Here is a 22,718-nt window from a genome sequence, read left to right as displayed (position 1 = left end):
ATTCTCTTGTGAAATGAATTTGCTAACAGAATGAGTTTTATTAGCTTGTTCTGCTTTCCTTCACTGAAAAGAATTTTTTTTTTCTTTCCTATAAACATTTTGAGTTTTAAAAATAAATAAAAACTGATTAATGTTTCCTATTTAAAGTCCACAATGAATCTTAGAAGTCCATATAAAATATTAAAAACCCTATCTCGAATATAGTTTTAAGTATAATTTCTCAAATCTAAAATTAGGTCACTACAAGCAGTCAAAGATTGAGCTAAAAAATATATTCATTTCCTTGCCCTTTCACCCTCCTCCTCATTCTTCTGTGGGAAAAAAAATTCACTAATATGCTGCACATTGTACATTGCATTTCCTTTTGCTGGTCTCTGTATTTGTAGGCCTCATATGGAAAATCAATTTCTGCTTTATTCTTGTAAGCTTAGTTTTATCTTCCTAAATATATCCTTGTTGTCAGAAGCCAATCAAGCATTTTGTTCTCCCTGTTTATAAATCATTCTTCTTTATACTTTTGCTTCCAACTATCTCTGCTTCTTTTCTCTCCTTTGTTGTGGGTACTGGAGATTTGCAAGCACCACTCACTGTCCTCTTAACTTTTTGATCCTCAGGTAGGTCAGCCTAACTCATGTTAGCTGTGAAGAGGAGGCAGGGAGAGTGACGCAATCAGCACTGGGAGGACCAGCCTCCCTGAAGGAGATGGCCTCTCCTAATTGTCACCTGGGTAGCATGGATGAGTAGGTGAACACACCTGCAGCTGTGTCTCTGTGGCCACCCCACTGCAAGGCCTTTGAAGATAAGCACGTTGGAAACTTGGTCAACGCTTAGTAATGGCTTTAGTCGGTGCTATAACAAAAATACCATAGCAACAATAGAAATTTATTTCTCACAGTTCTAGAGGCTGGGAAGTCTCACATCAGGGCAGCAGCAGATTTGGTGTCTGTTAAGAGCCATTTTCTCATGGACAGCTGTCTTTTTGCTATAATGTCACACAGCAGAGAACTTCCCAGGTGGTGAAGTGGTAAAGAAATTTCCTGCCAATGCAGGAGATACAAGAGATGCAGGTTTGATCCCTGGGTTGGGAAGATCCCCTGGAGGAGGGCATGGTAACCCACTCCTGTATTCTTGCCTGGAAAATTCCATGGACAGAGGAACCTGGTGGGCTACAGTCCATGGGGTCACAAAGAGTCAGATCCGACTGAGCACACAACACAACAACAAACAAAAGAAGGGTCATGCTAGCTCTCTGGAGTCTCTCTGATTAGAATATTAATCCCATTCTTGACAACTCCACCCTTTTGATCAAAACATTTCCAAAGGCCTCCACTTCCTAACACCATCATTACCTTGGGGATTACATTTGAACGTAAGAATTTTGCAGGGGGACACAAACATTTAGACTACAGCAGTCAGTGCTCATTTGCCAACCTGTGTCTCTGCCTTCTTTAACAACTCAAATTGCTCCACTGTTTCTTATCAAGAGCCTTTCTCACTCCAAATCTGTATTTTCTCACTGGTGTTGAATTCATTAATCAGGATAAGATGTTACACTGCAGCAACCAGCAACCTCTACATCTCAGTGGCTTAAAACAACAGAGATCTATTTCTTATTCATGCTACGTGTCACCCAAGGACCCAGGATGATGAAGCAGGTGTCTACTTGAAAAGTGCTGGTTACTGTGCCAGAAAGAGGAAAGAATGAACTGTGCAGAGTCTTGCCTTGGCAATCAGATATTCAGCTCCAGGTCAGGATCTTGAACTATATACATAAGCTTCCTCAACCTCAAGGGAGCCAAGAGTGGAATCTGTTACGCAAACCTATTTCCCCTACTCTGGGGATGGGAAATTAGAAACATTCAGTGAGCAGCAGGGCAATAATTTTATCTTTTAATTAAACAAACAGAGGATAGCAGTTCTTCAGCTTTTTTTTTTTTTTAGTTCTTTGGTCTATTTTGAGTTTATTGCCTCAATTAAAATATTGTGATATCTTTCTATTTTCCATTACTTAGTCTGTCCTTTCTTTCCAGTCTCACATTATTTGCAGTAAATACTTTGCATCCTTTTGCCCAGCAGTCTAACTTTTTGATGCCTAGTGTCTATTCTCCTTCCTCAGCCCCAGATTCGTTTTCTTTATTAGATTTCTCTGAACTCCTGCAGCTCTTTCTGTCTATACCCCACAACTTAACCTTTAATTATTCGCCTACTGGGCTTTCCACTTGGTTCTGCCTTTTGTCAGCTGAGTCAGAACATAACTTTCTCTCACCACCTCCCTCCCCTACTCCAAATCGACCCAGCCTCCCAACCTCGATTTCCAAAGTTCCTCCATTACTTTTCCCAGAACTCAGCCTCACAATCTTCATTTCTTGCTCACTCTTTTGGTAATCTCTCGTGTCTCATAATTGTGCAGTTACCAAACTTTTCCCCATGCACCCATTATGCTCATGTGAATCAAATGACATAGTGAAAGTGAGAAGCCTGTTGCAGGCACTACATATAAAAGAATACTGCTCTCTCTTTAACTATTTTTCATGCTTTCCCTCATTTATTTCTTCACCATTCATTTATGCATGCACTTGTACTGGACCTAATTGCCTTCTCAGAAATGTGTTTGTTACTGAGGGAGCAACAAGTTAAATATAAGCCTCTAATCTCCAGGAGGTAACATTCTGGTTGGAGAAATCATGTATGCATATTTATAGGTAACTAGGTTCTGATATGATTGAAACAAGTGGAAATGCACTAGAAGATGGAGAAGGGGGCAATGATGATGTTCTGGAAAAGTCTGGGAGGGCTCCAGGAAGAAGTGAGTGGGGAGTGACTAAATCACATCACTTGCAGATTAAAGCATCTGAAGGCTTCTCTACATACTTAGAATAAAACCAGGTTTCTTCTTTAGAGGTTACTAGAATCTTCATGGTCAGGCCCCTTTTAATTTCATCTGAATTTCTTATTTGGGGGATGGGAGGGGGAGCTCCAGCCACAATAATCTTCTGTCAGCTCTCTCAGCGCATCAAGCTTGTTTGTGTTATTGTGTCTTTGGACCAGAGGTTCTCTTTGGTCAGAATTCTGTTTCTACAGATCTTTGCATGGCTGGTTCTTTCTTGCTATTTGACTCAAATGGCAATGCTCAGAGAACCTCCATTCTCTAAATACTCAATCTTAAATAGCATCCCCCTTTCCTGGGACCCTGTTTTTCAGATATCTTGTATTTATTTGTAAAAGACTTACTATCTGAAAAGATCTTGCTTGCTCACTTGTTTACTTCTATATCACCTATTCCCTTCACCCTACCCCACTTAGGATGTCCATGTCTCCATCTTGGACCAGAGCCTACCCAGGATGTAAGCTTTTTACAAGTGTAGACCTGGTCTACGTTATACACTGTATTGTCAGGGCTGAGATAGAGTGTGACACATACATACTAAATAAACATCCACTGTTACCATACAGCTTCCTTGGCTCCAATCTTGGTGTCTTTTAGTGACAATCACCAAATTTCATTACCAGGCTCTTTCTCCTTAATGCTACTTTTACTGTATAATAAATATTCTGGCCAGAAGGATGTATGTGGAAGGAAGGAATGCCATTTCCAAGAGTGGTTGATAAAAACTCTTTCCTTCTCTTCTTTTTTTTGTTAAGTAAGTGAATCTGACCCTCATGATTTAGGGAATGTCATGATATGGAAAGAGACACGGTTCCTAAAGGACCATGTGTAAGATTAAGAACACTTGCCTTGAACTGTGATGAAAGCAGTAAAGAAAGATGTGAGTCTGTCATGTCTACAAAAATTTAGCACTTACATGTTTAACATTTAGTTACTTATCCTAACCAGTATATTTGACAACTAAGACTTCCATCATTTTACTGTTGTTCTTTAGCCACTAAATCGTGTCTGACTCTTTGCAACCCCATGGACTGCAGCACCAGGCTTTCCTGTCCTTCACTATCTCCTGGAGTTTGCTCAATCTCATGTCATTGAGTCGGTGATGCCATCCAACCATCTCATTCTGTTGCCTGCTTCTCCTTTTGCCCTCAATCTTTCCCAGCATCAGGATCTTTCTTAGCTCTTTAGCTACTACACACATTCTCAGTTATAAGCTATTCCTTTCATTAACTACCTTAATTCTACCTTAACATCTGCTCTCTAGTATTAAGCAAAGAAAAGTGCACGGACCTTGAAAATATCTTAGAAAAACATGAGGTGGAGTTCAAGAATTGCCCTTACTTACTAATGTACATTTAGCATGTTATTTACTTCCCCCAAACTTAGTTTGTTCCTTTGTTTAGATGGAATAAAATATAAATCACTACACTGTTGTGAAGAACGAAGTGAGATGGTGTACTTGACTTCTGTGCTAATTAAATGTCTTTCTTTATGTTTCTTCTTCTCTATACCCACAAAACTATGAGTCTTGCAAGTTCTCCACCGTGCCCCGAGTTTTCTGGAGCGCAAAAGAGATTAAGAGTATGGCCTCTGTGTACAGATCTGACTTTGACCCTTAATAGCTAAGTAAACTTACACAAATTATTAACACCTTTATTACGTCCTATTTAAAGCTGGAATAGTCCTAGTGCCTAATTTCAGTGTGACAGTGAAGGTTAAATGAGTTAAGAGTGCAGAGCCTGTGGAGGAGTGCAGGGCACAGAGTAAGTGCTCACTAGTGCATAGTGGTTATTTTATAATTATTCTCTCAAACCTTTTAAATCTAACTATCCCGCTCATGCTGACATGGCCTTTCTCTGTACCTAAGATACTTGTGTCCAGTGGATTATTTCTTCTTAAAAAGAAGGTCTTCTTGATTAGCAACTTTTCAGGCTCTGAAAGTGAAAGTCACTCAGTCGTGTTAGACTCTGTGCCACCATGGACTGTACAGTCCATGGAATTCTCCAGGCCAGAATACTGGAATGGGTAGCCTTCCCCTTCCCCAGGGATCTTCCCAACCTAGAAATCGAGTCCAGGTCCCCAGCACTGCAGGAGGATTCTTTACCAACTGAGCTACCAGGGAAGCCCAAGAATACTAGAGTGGGTAGCCTATCCATTCTCCAGGGGATCTTCCTGATCCAGGAATCGAACTGGGGTCTCCTGCATTGCAGGCAAATTCTTTTCCAGCTGAGCTACCAGGGAAGCCCTTCTTAATATGCACAGTGCTCCAAATCAACCCTCCCAGCCAATGTTAGGCAACACAAATAGAATTAAACTAAATTCCATTAAAAAACGCAAGTTTACTGCACTGGTGCACTGTAGTTTATTACCATGTGCTGTTTCATCCTAAGTGCAAAGATTTTTCTCCCTCTAATATAACACCCAGTACAAGATAGTAATTTGAAGCTATACTTCAATTTGAGAAAAACAAAAACTGGGGAAAAAAGATGCAATCTATGAATAAGTGGGTTAAAATTCCCATAAGCTTATTATACTAATAAAGCACTATAAATCTCCCTTCTGTGGATGTAAAAAATATATAGCCATTAGGACTCTGGGTTTGATCCCTGGTTGCAGAACTAGATCCCACAAAACACAAAATGTCTGTATGTATGTGCTGTGCTTAGTCGTTCAGTTGTGTCTGACTCTTCAGCCCCATGGACTGTAGCCCACCAGGCTCCTCTGTCCATGGGGATTCTCCAGGCAAGAATACTGGGGTGAATTGCCATGCCCTCCTCCAGGGGATCTTCCCAACCCAGGGATTGAATCCAGGTCTTCCACATTGTGGGCAGATTCTTTACTGTCTGAGCAACCAGGGAAGCCTGTCTATATGTATATGGTCAAATATATCTAGCAAACTGTTGGTTATACATTAATTATCTGACTAAAAATAGAAATAACAGAATTGATTATAAGCAACTGTATCTTTAAGTCACATTTTATATTATTAACTCATAATCATAATTATTAGGCTCTATATTATGATACATTGCTGTTTTGCATATTTTATATTTGCTTCTCATTTCTACTTTTTAACTGTTTAACTAATTATGACCAAAGCAAGAATATGTCATAAAAATTTAATCAATGTTATCCTACTTTGGATAAACTTGTATAACAACCACATCTTTTATCCTTAATTAATAGTAAAATAAAATATCTGTAGAAAAAACGATATAAGGAAATGATACTTATCATCACAAACAAAGCCATCTAATTTCCAATTTGTTCATAAATGGCTTAGAGAAAATGAGAGAACAGTTTAAGAAACTCTTTTCTAGGACTAACTTAGGACCTGGCACTCTTCCTTACTCAGATGCTTGAACAAGTTATTTCTCTCTTAGCAACTGCTTAGTTTTGCTTTCTGTATATGAGACTCATATGAAATATTTTGGGATATCTGCTTAGTCTCTGGCTGAGATAACAATAATTAAGAGAAAAAGACTAAAAAATAGGTTGGCCATCTATACATCTTGCTTTAAACCTGCACTGAATCAGATACCTTAATAATGACACATCTGGATATCATTATTCAGGTCTTACAGAGAATAACTCATACAGACGTAATCTCATAACTTCAGAATTTTTCATTAATATATTACATTAAGATCCAATAAGTAATTCTGCATATTTATAAAGGAGTTACCAACGATGTTGTATTTTATTTCATTCAAAATATTAAAGTTATACAGTATAAATTTTTGTGGAGTTTAGAACTTGCTGAAGTATCTCTTGATGAATGAGCTGTCTTTCCTAATTACACCATAAGAATTATTCCTTTCCTTCCTTACCTTGAATTAAGGATATTCAGAAATATAGTTTTTGATTAATTATAACAGCTTCTCTTAGTTTGATTTGTCTTTAAAATTATTTTTCTATCCTACTTTTCTCCTTTTTCCTTCTCAACATTGTTTACTATTAAATTTGTCGATTTTTTTCATATTTAAAATAACTTCATTGTATTTTTACCTTTTAATGTCACCAATTCATATCTTTTAAAGAGCCTCCTATTTTCAATGCTTTCTAAAGAGATGATTAGTGGATATGAAAATCTTATTTCTGTTGATTTCTGCATGAGAGTTAAAATACAGAGTTGTAAATGCTACCTTTTGCAGACAATAGACCATCTTATCTAACTTAAAACTGATGGTGAAAATTTTAGGTCAAAACATAAGGAGGAACAATGCCACTGGGGCCACTGGGGATGCTTGCGGAGCAGATCTACACAGTATACAGTCATTCTGTTCCTATCTTAGATGATGTCTGAATTCAAAAGAACATTCAAAAGGACATTATCTATATCAACACCCTCATTTCCCATATTTTACCTATGAGAAAATGGATTTTGTTCTGGTATAAGGATAAACATATACACCAATGGAATAAAATGAGAGCTCAAAAATCAACCTCACATACAGGATCAGTTGATTTTCTACAAGGGTGCCAAGAGAATTCAATAAAGAAAGGATAATCTTTTCAATAAATGGAGTTGGAATAACTGATAATCTACATGTAAGGAATTATTCTTGAGCCCTTCCTCCTTCTATACAAAAAAATTACCTCGAAACAAATCAGAGATCTAAATGCAAGAGCCAAAACTATAAATCCCTTAAGAGAAAATATAGGAGTAAATCTTTGTGACCTTGGGTTAAGCAAAGTCTTCCTAGTTGTGACACAAAAGCAACTGATAAAAGACAAACTGAAATTCATCAAAAATGAAAACATTTGTATTTTGAACAATATCAACAAAAAAGTGAAACAACAACTTCACAGAATGGAGAAACTATTTGCATATCTTGCAGATTTAGGAAAAGTCTTATATCTACAAGTTTTAAAAAAATCTTACAACTCAATGGTAAATACCTCAATTAAAAAATGAGTAAAAATAAGAGATGTATATCCAAAGAAGACACACACATGATCATCAAGCACATGAAAAGAGATTCAATATCTTTAACAATGTAGAAAATGCTATTCAAAACCACTAGCAGATACCACTTTATACACACTTGGATTGTATTATTCTAAAAGATGGTAATAATAAGTGTTGGCAAGGATGTGGAGAAATATGGATTTTCATACATTGCTCATATAAATATACACACCAAATATAATTGGTACAGCCACTTTGGAAAACTGTCCGGCAGGGCTTCAAAAAATTATTCATGAGGTTACCATTTGACCCAGCAATTCTACTCCTAGGTATATACCCAAGAGAAATAAAAACATATGTCCAAACTAAAACTTTCACATACACATATGAACACAAAAATCTGTATACAAATGTTCATAACAGCATTATTCATCAGAACCCCAAATTAGAAGCAAACCAAATGTTCATCAACTAATAGAGAAACAAAATGTGGTATATCCACATAAAGAAATATTTTTTATCAATCAAAAGAATCAAATACTGATACATGATACAATACAGATGAAACTTCAAAATGCTTTAAGTTAAAAAGCCAGTCACAAAGGACCTATTGAATGAGTCCATTTATATGACATGTTATGATAGGGAAATCTATATAGACATAAAGTAGATTAGTTGTTGCCTTAGGACGGAGGAGAGAAGCTTGGGGAGGAAATGGAGAGGGGCTGTTATTGTATACAAGTTTCTTTTTTTAAGTGATAAAAATATTACAAAATTGTGTTGATGGTTGCACAACTTGGTGAATATACTGAAAATAATTGAATTGTATACTTTAAATGAATGAGTTTTATTGGAATTGTATTACAATATGACTATAGAACTATCTATTTATCATTTAATTATCTATGTTATAAAATCTGTTGATAGAAAAAAAAAAAACAAACAAAACAGGTCAAGGGAAATGAGACGATTTTATCCAAGATGGGATCTCACTTCTCTGAACTTAATGGTCTTTCCACTGTGTCATGCCAACTTTTTTCTCTCTTTTTAAACTATCTCTTAGGTAGCTTTGATGAGATAATGATATAAATCACTCAAACCTTTCTCTTTACTACATGTTTATTACCCTTAACCGTTCAGGGGCTTCATGTATTTATCTGTCAAAGGAAGATAACATTACCAGTCGTAACTACATCACAGAGATTTCAGAAAGTCATAAGGAAGGAGAAAGTAGTCTGAAAAGTGTTAGATTTTAATATGTTAGAAGGTTTCAGTTTTTCTCTGGCTATCACTTCATGCCATGTGCATCTTGAAAGGGAAATACTTTCTGCAACAAAAGTGCATAAAGACAATTGCTAAAGGACTTAGCGAATTCAGTATAAAATACACCATAACATATTTCCCTAAGCACATAATAATACACAAAAGTGTCAGTTACTGATATATTGATCAATACAGGACTTCTTTTTATTTATTTTTAACCCTAAGTCTTTTGTTGAGTATGAGGGCTACTCCATTTCTTCTAAGGGACCCAGATAATCACGATGGTGTGATCACTCACCTACAGCCAGACATCCTGGAATGCGAACTCAAGTAGGCCTTAGAAAGCATCACTACTAACAAAGCTAGTGGAGCTGATGGAATTCCAGTTGAGCTATTTCAAAACCTAAAAGATGATGCTGTGAAAGTGCTGTACTCAATATGCCAGAAAATTTGGAAAACTCAGCAATGGCCACAGGACTGGAAAAGGTCTGTTTTCATTTCAAGGGCAATGCCAAAGAATGTTCAAACTACCACACAATTGCACTCATCTCACACGCTAGCAAAGTAATGCTCAAAATTCTCCAAGCCAGGCTTCAATAATATGTGAACCATGAACTTCCAGATGTTCAAGCTGGATTTAGAAAAGGCAGAGGAATCAGAAATCAAATTGCCAACACCTGCTGGATCATCAAAAAAGCAAGAGAATTCCAGAAAAATATCTACTTCTGCTTTATTGACTACTCCAAAGTCTCTGACTGTATGGATCACAACAAACTGTGGAAAATTCTTGAAGAGACAGGAAAACCAGACCACCTTACCTGCCTCCTGAGAAATCAGTATGCAAGTCAAGAAGCAACAGTTAGAACTGGACATGGAATAACAGACTGGTTCCAAATTGGAAAAGGAAAATGTCAAGGCTGTAAATTGTCACCCTGCTTATTTAACTTATATGCAGAGTACATCATGTGAAATGCTGGGCTGGATGAAGCACAAGCTGGAATCAGGATTGCCCGGAGAAATATCAATAACCTCAAGTGTGCAGATGACACCACTCTTATGATAGAAAGTGAAGAAGAACTAAGGAACTTTCACTTTCACTCTTGATGAAAGTGAAAGAGGAGAGTAAAAAAGTTGGCTTAAAACTCAACATTCAGAAAACTAAGATCATGGCATTGGGTCCCATCACTTCGTGTCAAATAGATGGGGAAACAGTGAGAGATTTTATTTTGGGGGGCTCCAAAATCACTGTAGATTGTGACTGCAGCCATGAAATTAAAAGACACTTGCTCCTTTGAAGAAAAGCTATGACCAACCTAGACAGCATATTAAGAGCAGAGACATTACTTTGCCAACAAAAGTCCATCTTGTCAAAGCTATGGTTTTTCCAGTAGTCATGTATGGATGTGAGAGCTGAACTATAAAGAAATCTGAGTGCTGAAGAATTAATTGATGCTTTTGAACTGTGGTTTTGGATAAGACTCTTGAGAGTCCCTTGGACTGCAAGGAGACTGCAAGGAGATCCAACCAGTCCATCCTAAAGGAAATTCGTCCTGAATATTCATTAGAAGTTCTGATGCTGAAGCTGAAACTCCAATACTTGAGCTACCTGATGCGAAGAACTGACTCATTTGAAAAGACCCTGATGCTGGGAAAGATTGAAGGCGGGAGGAGAAGGGTATGACAGAGGTTGAGATGGTTGGATGGCATCACTGACTTGATGGACATGAGTTTGAGTAAGCTCCATGAGTTGGTGATGGACGGGGAAGCCTGGTGTGCTGTAGTCGATGGGGTTACAAGGAGTCGGATACAACTAAGCGACTAAACTGAACTGAACCCCTAAGTCTGACCATCCAATGTCACTGTAGTACAAATAGCTCTGTTGTATTTTCTTTTCCCCAAATTGACAAATCTTTTTAGAGAAGGAAAAACATGTTTAGTTAAAATTAAACTGCATACTTCAACCACATATATTATTTTTGTATAACTGATCATTTGATGTTATATTTGAATGTCTTAAAGTATCATGTTTATGTAGATATCTATGTTTAAAGGACAATACATCACTAATTTCTGCTAATGTGAAGATAATATTTTATTTCTTGCTTTTCCCCACAACTGTTGTACACATCTTCCTGATATACATCTTTTAATATCTGCTGATTATAGGCACTTATGAGTAGTTGGGACCTAGCATTACTTTTATTACCCTGGATAATACAATTTTGATTGGAGAAAGTTCATTTTAGGATGAGCTCAGAGAACAGGGTAAACTATTATGTTAGAAACTTTGAAAAGACTGCAATGAACTCAAAAGAGCTATGGTAGACGATCACCCATCCCAAGTGAATAGTCATGGTTTCTTATGTTTCATTCATAGCTTAGTGGTGAAGGGATGAATGGACCCACTCTTGATTAATTTTACTTTGCACAGGGGTGGGGAACGGGAAGCTAGAAAAACCAGATATTTGTTTCCTTTATTTTCTTCTGTATACTATAATAAACATTTAGTTCTTCAGCATTATTGATTTTTGGATTGGATGTTGCATATAATTTTACAATTTGTTCAATCACTTATTCGATATTACATATTGTGTTTGTGAGGGAATGTTTCTGGGGCAGACTGATGTGGGCTGCCAAGGACTGCTTGCTGATTTGTTGTTTAGATGAACCAACACATACAATATATTACTGTTTGGAAGTAAAACACTGAAGACAAGCAAGAGTGTCTACCCAATTTAAAACACCTGTGGGAAGACAGTTTCTCAGTAAATAATGCTTATACCTCAGAAAGTTATTTGTTATGAATGCTCTGGATACAGACAAAGGAAATGTTTTCAGTACACATACTGTCTAGCCTTCTAGAGCTAACCAAGAAAGATGTTTAAGGTAGACTTAGAGGGGACTTAGGTTTTGGTAAGTTTTTTAGATCACAAATGTTAGGACATTGCCTCAAATCCACTTGTCTTGAGAAATGAAAAAATTTTTGAAAGAATAATTAGAATTTGGGCCACAGAAATTATGTTCTAATTGAAATACATTATTTATAAATTCGTTTAGCATTCATAAAAATCTCCAAATACAGCCTTAAGGTTAAGTAAAATTTTCAAGAGAGAGGCTTTGTTGATCTATAAAATATGATAGACTCATCAAAAATACATACACACACATGTGCAGGTCACATACACACAGACATGGGGGAAACATATCTCTAAATTTTACAGTAGTTATCTTGGAATAGTGGAATGGCATTGTAATATTTCTAGGCTTTTGACATTTCTATGATAAACATGTACAACTTTTACAATCAGAAAAAGCCAAAGCAAATACCATTTTTATGTAATCATCAAAACATACATGAGATTGGGAAATAAGCTTGGAATTATATTTATAAGTGCTAAATAAAAATGTATAGCAGAACATTGCCACTTAGGTAGGGATTAAGGCTCACCAGCATATGGGCCATATTTATTTGCCATTTAATTTGGTGACTCTTCCTTCTTTTTTATTTCATAATTTCTATTCTTGTAGTGAGAATATGAATGTGTAATAAACCTTCTTTTACATTTGGGAAGGCACATGTAGCCCATCAACTATTCCAAAAGTACTAAGGAATGAAGTCCTACCTTTCTTAATGAATGGCTTACTGAGCAGTGAGTGCCCTTGCTGTTCTGGGTTCCTCAATGGACTGCCTTTTGTACAGCCCTTTGAAATATTGCTAGTAGTGGCCCCAGCATTAAAGGAAGGAGGAGTGTGTAACACCATCAAGAAAAAGAAACGCAAAAAGGCAAAATGGATGTCTGAAAAGAGGAGAAGTGAAAGGCAAAGGGGAAAAGGAAAGATATCCCCACCTGAATGCAGAGTTCCAAAGAATAGCATGGAGAGATAAGAAAGCTTTCCTAAGTAAACAATGCAAAGAAATAGAGGAGAACAATAGAATGGGAAAGACTAGAGATCTCTTCAAGAAAATTAGAGATACCAAGGGAATATTTCATGAAAAGATGGGCACAGTAAAGGACAGAAATGGTATGGACTTAACAGAAGCAGAAGATATTTAGAAGAGGTGGCAAGAATACACAGAAGAACTATACAGAAAAGATCTTAATAATCTGGATAGCCATGGAAAGGTTATAACCATAACTTCTGGAAAGTGTGATCACTCACCAGGGTCAGACATCTTGGAGTGCGAGGTCAAGTGGGCTTTAGGAAGCCTCACTACAAACAAAGCTAGTGGAGGTGATGAAATTCCAGTTGAGCTATTTCAAATCCTAAAAGACGATGCTGTCAAAGTGCTGCACTCAATATGCCAGCAAATTTGGAAAACTCATTGGTGGCCACAGGACTGGAAAAAGTGTTTTCATTGCAATCCCAAAGAAGGGCAATGCCGAAGAATGTTCAAAATACCACACAATTGCACTCATTTCACATGATAGAAAGGTCATGCTCAAAATCTTCCAAGCTAGGCTTCAACAGTATGGGAACAATGGACTTCCAGATGTTCAACTGGTTTTAGAAAAGGCAGAGGAACCAGAGATCAAATTGCCAACATCTGTTGGATCATCGAAAAAGCAAGAGAGTTCCAGAAAAACATCTACTTCTGCTTTATTGACTACACTAAAATCTTTGACTGTATGGTCACAACAAACTGTGGAAAATTCTTAAAGAGATGGGAGTACCAGACCACCTTACCTGCCTTCTCAGAAATCTGTATGCAGGATAAGAAGCAAATGTTAGAAATGGACATGGAACAACTGACTTTCAAAATTGGGAAAAGGAGTACAGCAAGGGTGTATACCATCATTTGGCTTATTCAACTTATATGCAGAGTATATCATGTGAAATGCCAGACTGGGTGAACCACAAGCTGGAATCATGATTTCCAGGAGAAATATCAATAACTTCAAATATGCAGATGACACCACCCATATGGCAGAGAGTGAAGAGGAACGAAAAAGCCTCTTGATGAAGGTGAAATAGGAGAGTGAAAAAGCTGCCTTAAAACTCAACATTCAGAAAACTAAGATCATGGCATCAGGTCCCATCACTTCATGGTAAATAGATGGGAAACAATGGAAACAGTGGCATGTTTTATTTTGGAGGGGGGGTCCAAGATCGTTGCAGATGCTGACTCTAGCCATGAAATTAAAAGACACTTGCTCCTTAGAAGAAAAGCTATGACAAACCTAGACAATGTATTAAAAAGCAGAGACATTACTTCACTAACAAAGGTCCATATAGTCAAAGCTATGGTTTTACCAGTAGTCATGTGTTGATGACTCTGGATGTGAGAGTTGGACCATAAAGAAGGCTGAGCACCAAAGAATTGATGCTTTTGGACTGTGTTGGAGAAGACTCTTGAGAGTCCCTTGGACTGCAAGATCAAACCAGTCAATCCTAAAGGAAATCAACCCTGAATATTCACTGGAAGGACTGATGCTAAAGGTGAAGGTTCAATACTCTGGCCACCTGATGAGAAGAGCTGACTCATTGGAAAAGACTCTGATGCTGGGAAAGATAGAAGGCAGGGGCAGAAGGGGACGACAGAGGATGAGATGGTTGGATGGCATCACTGACTCAATGGATATGAGTTTGAGCTATGTCTAGGAGATGGTGAAGGACAGGGAAGACTGGTGTGCTGCAGTCCATGGGGTCTTAAAGAGTTGGACGTTGCTGAGCGACTGAACAACACCAACTTACTCAAAACCAGCAAACTGAACTTGAAACACCTCAAAGAACCAGGTTTTGGTCAAGATGTGTCTTGTCTCTTCAACCTCATGGTTAATAACCTGTTCATTCATTTGGGCACACGTAGTCAGAATAAAATGGCAAGCTACTCCAGTGTTCTTGCCTGGAGAATCCCAGGGACGGGGGAGCCTGGTGGGCTGCCGTCTATGGGGTCACATAGAGTTGGACATGACTGAAGTGACTTAGCAGTAGCAGCAGCAGTCAGAATAAGGATATTCTCCATCTTAAATGATTCAATATATCTGCAAAAAACAAATAAAAACCATACAATCTGCCAAAAATAAGGTGTATATATCTAATGGGAAAGAAAATATTTCAAAGGACATCATCGGTGATGTGAACCTGGTATTGTTAGACTTTAATACAAAGTGGTTGTATTTTCTATTTCAAAAACAAAAAAATGTGAAATTCTATACCAAGTATATCCAACATGTATATGTGTGCCTTATACACATAATACACATTGCACACACACACACACACACATCATTAAACATATGAAAAGATAATAAGTGGTGATTATGGGCATGGTGTCTGGAGTCAGCCTAGTAGGGTTCAAATCCTAATTCTTCCACTTACTGTTAGGCTTTGGGTGGTTTGCTTAACCTCCGTGTGCCTCAGTTTCCTTTTGTGTAAAATGAGAATTGTTAGCGTATCTAACCTCATAAGGTTGCATGCGTCTGTGCTAAGTTGCTCAGTCGTGTCTGACTCTTTGCGACACTATGGACTACAGCCTGCCAGCCTTCTCTGTCCATGGGATTCTCCAGGCAAGAATAGATTCTTGCCTGGATTGCCATGCCCTCCTCCAGAGGATCTTCCTGACCCAGGGATTGAACCCTTGTCTCGGCATCTCCTGCATTGCTAGGCCAATTCTTTAGCACCACCTGGGAAACCCTTTATAAGATTAGCAAGAGGATTAAATAGCTCCATGAATGTAAATATTACCATGGTACTTGCCACACAGGAAACACATGCTTTTGAAAATCCTGCCATCTTTTGACGACTAGAATGAGATTCTTTTTTTTTTTTTCTTTTTATCTTTGAGACTGGGATGTTATGTTGTGATGTTGGAGCAGGGGGCTTGTATTCCCTGATTTAAGGCACAGGACTCTCTGAGTTGGAATATACTAGAAACTGAGTGAGAAAACTCAAGCAAAATTTGTGTATGGGAGCTTGGTGAGTGAGCACTAGAAGTAAGGCAGGCGTGCCCCATTAGCAGAGTACAGTTTACCCAAGCAGGTAAAAGGGAAACAAGTAATGAAAAGAGTTAGTTTAGTGGTAGAAATACAACCTAGGCTTAGAAGTTTTGTTTCCTTTATTCTGCCTTCATGTAGTATTTCATTATTTTTATATAAAATGGAAGTTACCTGATTTCTACTGTCTGAACTAAATAAAAATTATGAAAACATATGAAACATATTAAAGTTTCCAATACTTTCTTCCTGTATATCTTGGTACGCTACACCGGATCCACATCTGCACCTAATTAAGTTTCACTAATCATTGCATGATAAATAGCATGGTTGAGGCATAATTACTGAGAAAAATTCAAAAGACTCTTCAGAACTTATGTGAAAATCCAATTCCTTTCTAAGCAACCCAGTATGTGGAAGACCTGAGGTATGTCTTTATTTTAAAGACCATGATTTATTTTCAAATTTCAATTTTATTTTAAAAGTCTCACTTTTTGCAAAGCCCAGCTCAAATTTGGAGGTAGGTTAGTTGTATATTTTTTGGTTTGTCTGTTTTTGGAATGACCTATTGTGCATTTGAAGTGGCATCATTATTTATTCATCTTGCTAAGTAACACTTAAAAGTGTTCAGCTTCAGTTTGCAGGCCTGACTATTTACCTGGTGGCTCAGATGGTAAGGAGTCTACCTGTAATGTGGGAAGCCTGGGTTCAATCCCTGAGTTGGGGAAATCCCCTGGAGAAGGAAATGGCAACCCACTCCAGTATTCTTGCCTGGGAAATCTCATGGATGGCTACAGTCAATGGGGTTGCAAAGTGTTGGACACAACTGAGCAACTTCATGTTCTTTCTTTCTATTGGCTGAGGGATGTGTGAGTCATAGACATGGTGTTTGTAGGCATAGACCGTTGCACAGACTGTGTTACAAATACTAGTCCTATTTACAATGGTACTTTTTAAGTTGTGTGAAATTTTTAAAAAGTACAAATTATTTTTTCTTGTTTAAGATAGGCAGATAAATACAAGAAGGAAATAACATGATTAAACTCTTTTATATTAAGACAGATTTGCTAAAAATGCAAACATCAGCATATTTTTCTTGAAATTATGGAAGAGGAAAGAGGTGCGTTTCCCTAAATCAGGAGCTATATATTTCCCCCTCTCTCTGAAAAAAAATTCTGGGCGAAAGGAAGTGTTAAAGGAATGAGAGATGTCTCCTCTTCAGACCCCGCCCATCTATACAAACAGATGGCACGACGGCAGTTTTCAGAAGTGACAACCTTGTCTTCCTGGCAGAGAAGAGGCAATTTGAGGGAGGCAACACACTAACTACAGGTGACTTAGAATTAAGAAGGTTTCCTCATAAAGCCTTAGATCCAACTAAAACTTTGGATTTTCTGGACTAGAATCATTTTCTATTTTTGTTTGTGTGAGTGTGTGTTTTATTCTCTCCAAGAGTAAACTCACATCAGAAGTCAGTCCTAATTATGGTAAACACATTTACAGTTCTAAGGCAAGAGAGCAAAGGGAATCAGTAGAAAGAAAACACCCTGGGGGAAGACTGAATGAACTCACGGTTCACTAAAATTTTGTGACTAATCAGCATCTTCTTTAGATATCCCACATATAATCCCAACTGATCCTTTTACTTGGTAGAAAATATTTGGAAACTTTCCAATTGCAACACAATCTTTTTTTCAATTGTTGACCAGTAGCAGTTTTAAGAAGAAATTATTTCAAAATCTTAAGACTTAGAGGTGTCCTAATTTTCCCTATTAAACTTATAACCCAAATGTACTGAAGTCACCAGGATCTAAGGCCTAATTCACTTATATGTATGGTGAAATCTAGCGCCAAGGAGCATCCTCAGCTACTGCCCTGCTTCAAATATTCATGATTCTCCACAGTCCAAAATGCATTAAAGGTGGGAATGATGCCAATGATACACAGTCTTCCTAGTGACAAGAAGCCTTCTTAGATCAAAGGAGCAAGATGTTAAAGACTTCAAACTAAACTGTCTTTGTGAGAGAGGCTCACAAAAGGGATGCCAAATCCCACACCCTGTTTTCAGTTACAGAACATCAATGAAATAAAGGAAAAAATAGATGCTCATTCATTTTTTCTTCTGAACTCTTTTTACTAAATGACTTTGCTTTTCTCCTTTCTTACCATTACAGTTAAACACAAGGATTGGATGCACAAAAACTGAAAAACATCATTAATTCTTTCAAAGACAAAATCAATGACTACTGAAGAATTAATAGCATTTAAGCCAATATGATTTTGCTAATGGGGGCTGTGTGTTGAGAATAATACAAGAGCAATGTTAAGACCAGTACAGGAGCCATAAAGCACATGCATGAAGTAAATATACATAATAATTTAGGTTGCCCCTTTATGTCATTTGTCATCCAGCTCCATGTGTTCTTACACCTGTGCTCCCTTGCTTGATCTAGTCTAATACCTTGGAAATGTTAGGCATGCAGCCAATTGCATCCTCAGCCATTCCTATGATCAGACCCAGCTATCAACTTGCTTTTTTCTTATATTAAATCAGGAATCAACCCCAGGGCTCTGAACTACTTCTGACTGACAGGACCAACAGAAAGTTCTAGGCTAATTACTTCTTAGGACTACTTTCCAGTGCAAAGAGTTGCTGCTGACCTACTTTGGACTTACTGAAATAATTTATCAGGTAAGATAATTAAGGGAATATAAAACTATTTCTAAAACCAAGCAAGTATCAGAAATATTTGTTGAAATCCTAAGTTAGTATTCCCAGTGCTATCAGATGGGGCTTTATTGCTTTACAGTGAGTCAGTTTTATTATGTCTGACTTGGAAGCCCTTCTTTTTTTTTTTATAAATTATACTTGGCAGAATGTATTTGAGAGTCTCTTTGATGTATAAATGTATTATTTTTTACTCTTTTTCAGCCTGTATATAAAGAGAAACAATCTTCTAAGCCCTTCTTTTCTTTGCCTCTTAACCCTTTACCCATAAATAGGCATGCACATCCCTTTGCACAGGTGTTCCATTATTTTTGAAGTCTATTCTAAGTAAAGGGATGCCTCAGTGTGAGAGTAGATTTAGCTGTGGTGTGGATCACTCACCATGTGGACTTTTAACTCTCTTTTGAAAGCATAACTGTTTCTTATATATAGGTAAATATCTATAACTGAAGAATCTTTTGTAGCAATGTTCTTTCTTTTCTGTTGATAAAATCTGACCATTTTATATAGCCTTGATGTTTTCCATAAGAAAAAGAAAACAAGAAGAAAACCTTGAAAGGACACCATAGAACATAAGGGAGAGGTTGTATAAGCTTATAAATCATCTGTTTTTTCCAAAATAAAGGCATTAACATGTTATATTAATAGTACTATGATTTATCAATGTCATTCTTTGTTATTTTTTTATCCTATTCCTCTACTCTCCTTTCCCTTCCCCCATTTATTTTTAAAAATTTTCTTCCCCCTGTCCAATGTAACTTGCTTCTTAACTCAAAAACTCATCTAACTATGAAAACAAGATCCGCTGATTGCATATTGGCTTTTTAATTCTAACAAAGATTTACCTTCATCTAGAAAATATCTGAACATCATTGAATAGCTAGATTTAGTCCTTGTAGTAAAATGTAAATATTAATTTCTTAATTTAGGGTTAAAGAAAAATCAGGAATTAGTATTTCACATTTGTTTCAGTATTGCAGTTACAATAATATTATTTCTCAGTAGTATTTATTCACATCTTGTTATTACTTTGTAATGTAGAGTTGAAGAAACTTTATGCATAAAACTGTAGTTTAGTTAATGTCAAAGGAAAAGAGAAAGCTAAACAGTGACTTGTCATCTTTGTTTCCACACAGCATACACAGTGTTTTATGTTTATGAGAGGACCTGACTGTGGTTTCATCCAAAATCAATAGCACATCAAGCTCCCCTGATCCAGTTGACTAGTACTAGAATCAGATCACTCCCCTATTGCTTCCTATCTTACTTTATAGCCTTTTGCATTCCATGCCTATTTAATTTCATTTATTGGTTTCTTCTTGTGTCCTTCAGCTGTTTCCAATCTGCCCTTCATGGCCATAACTAAATACAATATGTTAACATACAAAGATATTTATGTAAATGAAAATCAATACGCTTCTCATTTCAGCACCATTCGTTCTTGCTTACATTGGACATTTTTAGTACATTTTATTTAAATGCGAACAACTTTTCATTCTTGCCGGGGAAGTATAATGATCTTCTTGGCTCCCTGCCCCTTGCATCCCTCTAATCTTCACAGCTATGGCCACTTAGCCCCATCTGGAGGTTCAGCTTTATTCTGCATTTTGGAACTAATCTTGTCTCTAGGCTGGGGGCGTACAAGATGTCCTAGCCAAAAGCTAACTGATTCATCCACCAGCAGCCTTGCTGCTGGCTTCATTCTGACCCTGTAACTTATTTCTGAGATCCAAGGGCTTGTCCCAGCCCTTTGTAGCCAAGACTTGGCTCTGTACACTAGTTCCAGTAGGTGGGTATCCAGTATCTGTCCTTGGTTCATTTTCCAATTCCTTGATGATTGAGGTTCTGCTGTGCCCTTCTTCCTGTTCCCTTTGTAACTGAATTTCTTTTCCTAATTCCAGTAGCCATGGCTGTTGAATCTTTCTGATGCCACTTAACTTGCTCTAATCTCCTTGTTCTGTCGACCCACATACCACAGATCTGAGCTTTTGCTAGAACACCAGAGTGACACTGCTTGCCTGGACATTTTCCCACTGCCTGCTGCAGGCTTCTCTCTTGTCCCCAGCTCTAACCCTGCAGGTCTTGAGTCATTGGATCTAAGCTGCCTGCAATCTGTCCATCACATTATTCCAGACATGACAGGGGAGAAATATTTTAACTGCATCTTTGGTTGAATTGTTATGCTAACATCCTCGAGTTACTTTCACCTCATATGTTTATCTTGACCTGCCACTTAAACACTTTAAAACTCAATTTCCTCTTTGTAAAGTGATCATAATAGAATCTACTCCTAGGGTTATTATATAACTGAGAAATAAAGAATGCATACATATAGGTCAAGCCCATAGTAAATAATCAGTCATTTTAATCTGCTATTATTATATCATTTCTTAGATCTTTGCAGTTGTAAAGTGAAAATATGTCACTTAAAAGTGATCATTAGACAAGAATGGGGAATGGGAAATTCTTAAGAAAAAATTAGGGATCCATGTGAATTTGTTAAAAGTAGAATAGCTGATAGCAAGATATTTAATAGCATTAAAAATAAAGTTAAACTATAGATATAGTCATCAACAAACATTAATAACCAAGATATTTTAAAGATACATTTCCTATCAATGTGTCTTAATATATAATGACTAAAACTGCACAGAGCTTTAAAGTATTTCAGTCAGTTCAGTTCAGTCACTCAGTCCTGTCTGACTCAAAGCATTTAGAAGGAGAATAATTCTCTGAGTCAGTCATTTATCTTAGAGCAATATTTATACAACCATCTGGGGAGTTTTAATAAGCAAAGTTTTAAGTCCCACTTCTCTGAAATTCTGATTCATTAATTTTGACATGGAACTAAAGATGTGTTCCAAAAATTCCATAAGTAATCCTGATGATCAGCCAGGTTTGGGAACCAAAAATTCATCAGTCATTAAGATGTCCAGGAAATTATTAAGAACACATATGTTTGTTTACCTCAGGATGGTCAAACTAGTGCATAGACTCCCTGACTTGGCTCCTAGCTGACCACTGGCTAGAAATGTCTGACAGACATGAAAATCCTACTGATGCCAGCTTATATTAATGGGTGACTGTTTCACCTGGCTGGGTAATAGCAGTGCCTACTTGTAAGTACTTTGTTAATTTACCTTAAGAATCTCAGTTTGCTCAGTTGGAATCCTCAGTTTAATCTACATTAAAAATACTCTAAATTGTTTCAGGTACAGACTGTTTCATTTTTGTCAAAATTGTCTTGCCTTAATTTTTCCTGTTTGTTAGCTAAATTCCCTCCACCCACAAAATGTTTCATCAAAATGACTGTGCTTTTTTCCCCCAACTCTACCGAGGTATAATTGGTATACAACATTGTAAATGTTAAGGTGTACAATGTGTATATTGCAATGTGATCACCACTACAGTGTTAGCTAACACTTCCATCACCTCACATAATTACCAGTTATTTTTTATGTGTGGTGAGAACATTTAAGATTTACTCCCTTACCTACTTTGATCAAAATGATTGTTAACTGCTCTAGGCAAACACACACACAAAAATGAAAGGGCTCCTGTTTGCTTTCCTGAAAGGTATGTGTATAAAAATTGTATATTAAGAGAGAGAGAGAGAAAGAAAGATCGCCTCTTTCTACTATTATGCCACACAAAAACCTTTGGGTTGTTCACTGTGGGTATGAGATCTGGGTAGGGCCAATACACGTGGCCCCTGGAGAAGGAAATGGTAACCTACTCCAGTATGAGAGTGGATGCCCTAGAAGGCAGACCCATTTAAAATAATGAATATTCAAAATCTGTTCAGTGTATCTTTAAAGGAGAAGCTGAGTAACACCTGGGTGAAGGGAATAGTTGATCCTAGACAGTGGCTCAGAAACCATTCCTTGCTCTAACAGCTCCCTAATTCAGCTATGGGTGCGCATATATATACCTTTAAATAAAATCTCTGCGGTTACCCAGATACACCATCTTGGAGCAGATTAGCAATTATCC

At 37.2% G+C, this 22,718-nt stretch overlaps 1 protein-coding gene across 1 annotated transcript in view; it reads right to left on the bottom strand.

Moving 5' to 3' along the window:
- TMEFF2 (transmembrane protein with EGF like and two follistatin like domains 2) overlaps positions 1-22,718 on the bottom strand; it is a 279,537-nt gene that overhangs the window by 100,479 nt on the left and 156,340 nt on the right. The gene's annotated exons all lie outside the window — the stretch shown is intronic.

This window comes from Bos grunniens, chromosome 2 (genome assembly GCF_055505025.1).
Source record: "Bos grunniens cultivar Pamir isolate PY7600 chromosome 2, Bosgru_T2T1.0, whole genome shotgun sequence".
Classification (NCBI taxonomy): Eukaryota; Metazoa; Chordata; class Mammalia; order Artiodactyla; family Bovidae; genus Bos; species Bos grunniens.
The sequence above is the reverse complement of the archived record's forward strand: the minus strand, read 5'-3'. Positions and strand labels throughout refer to the sequence as shown.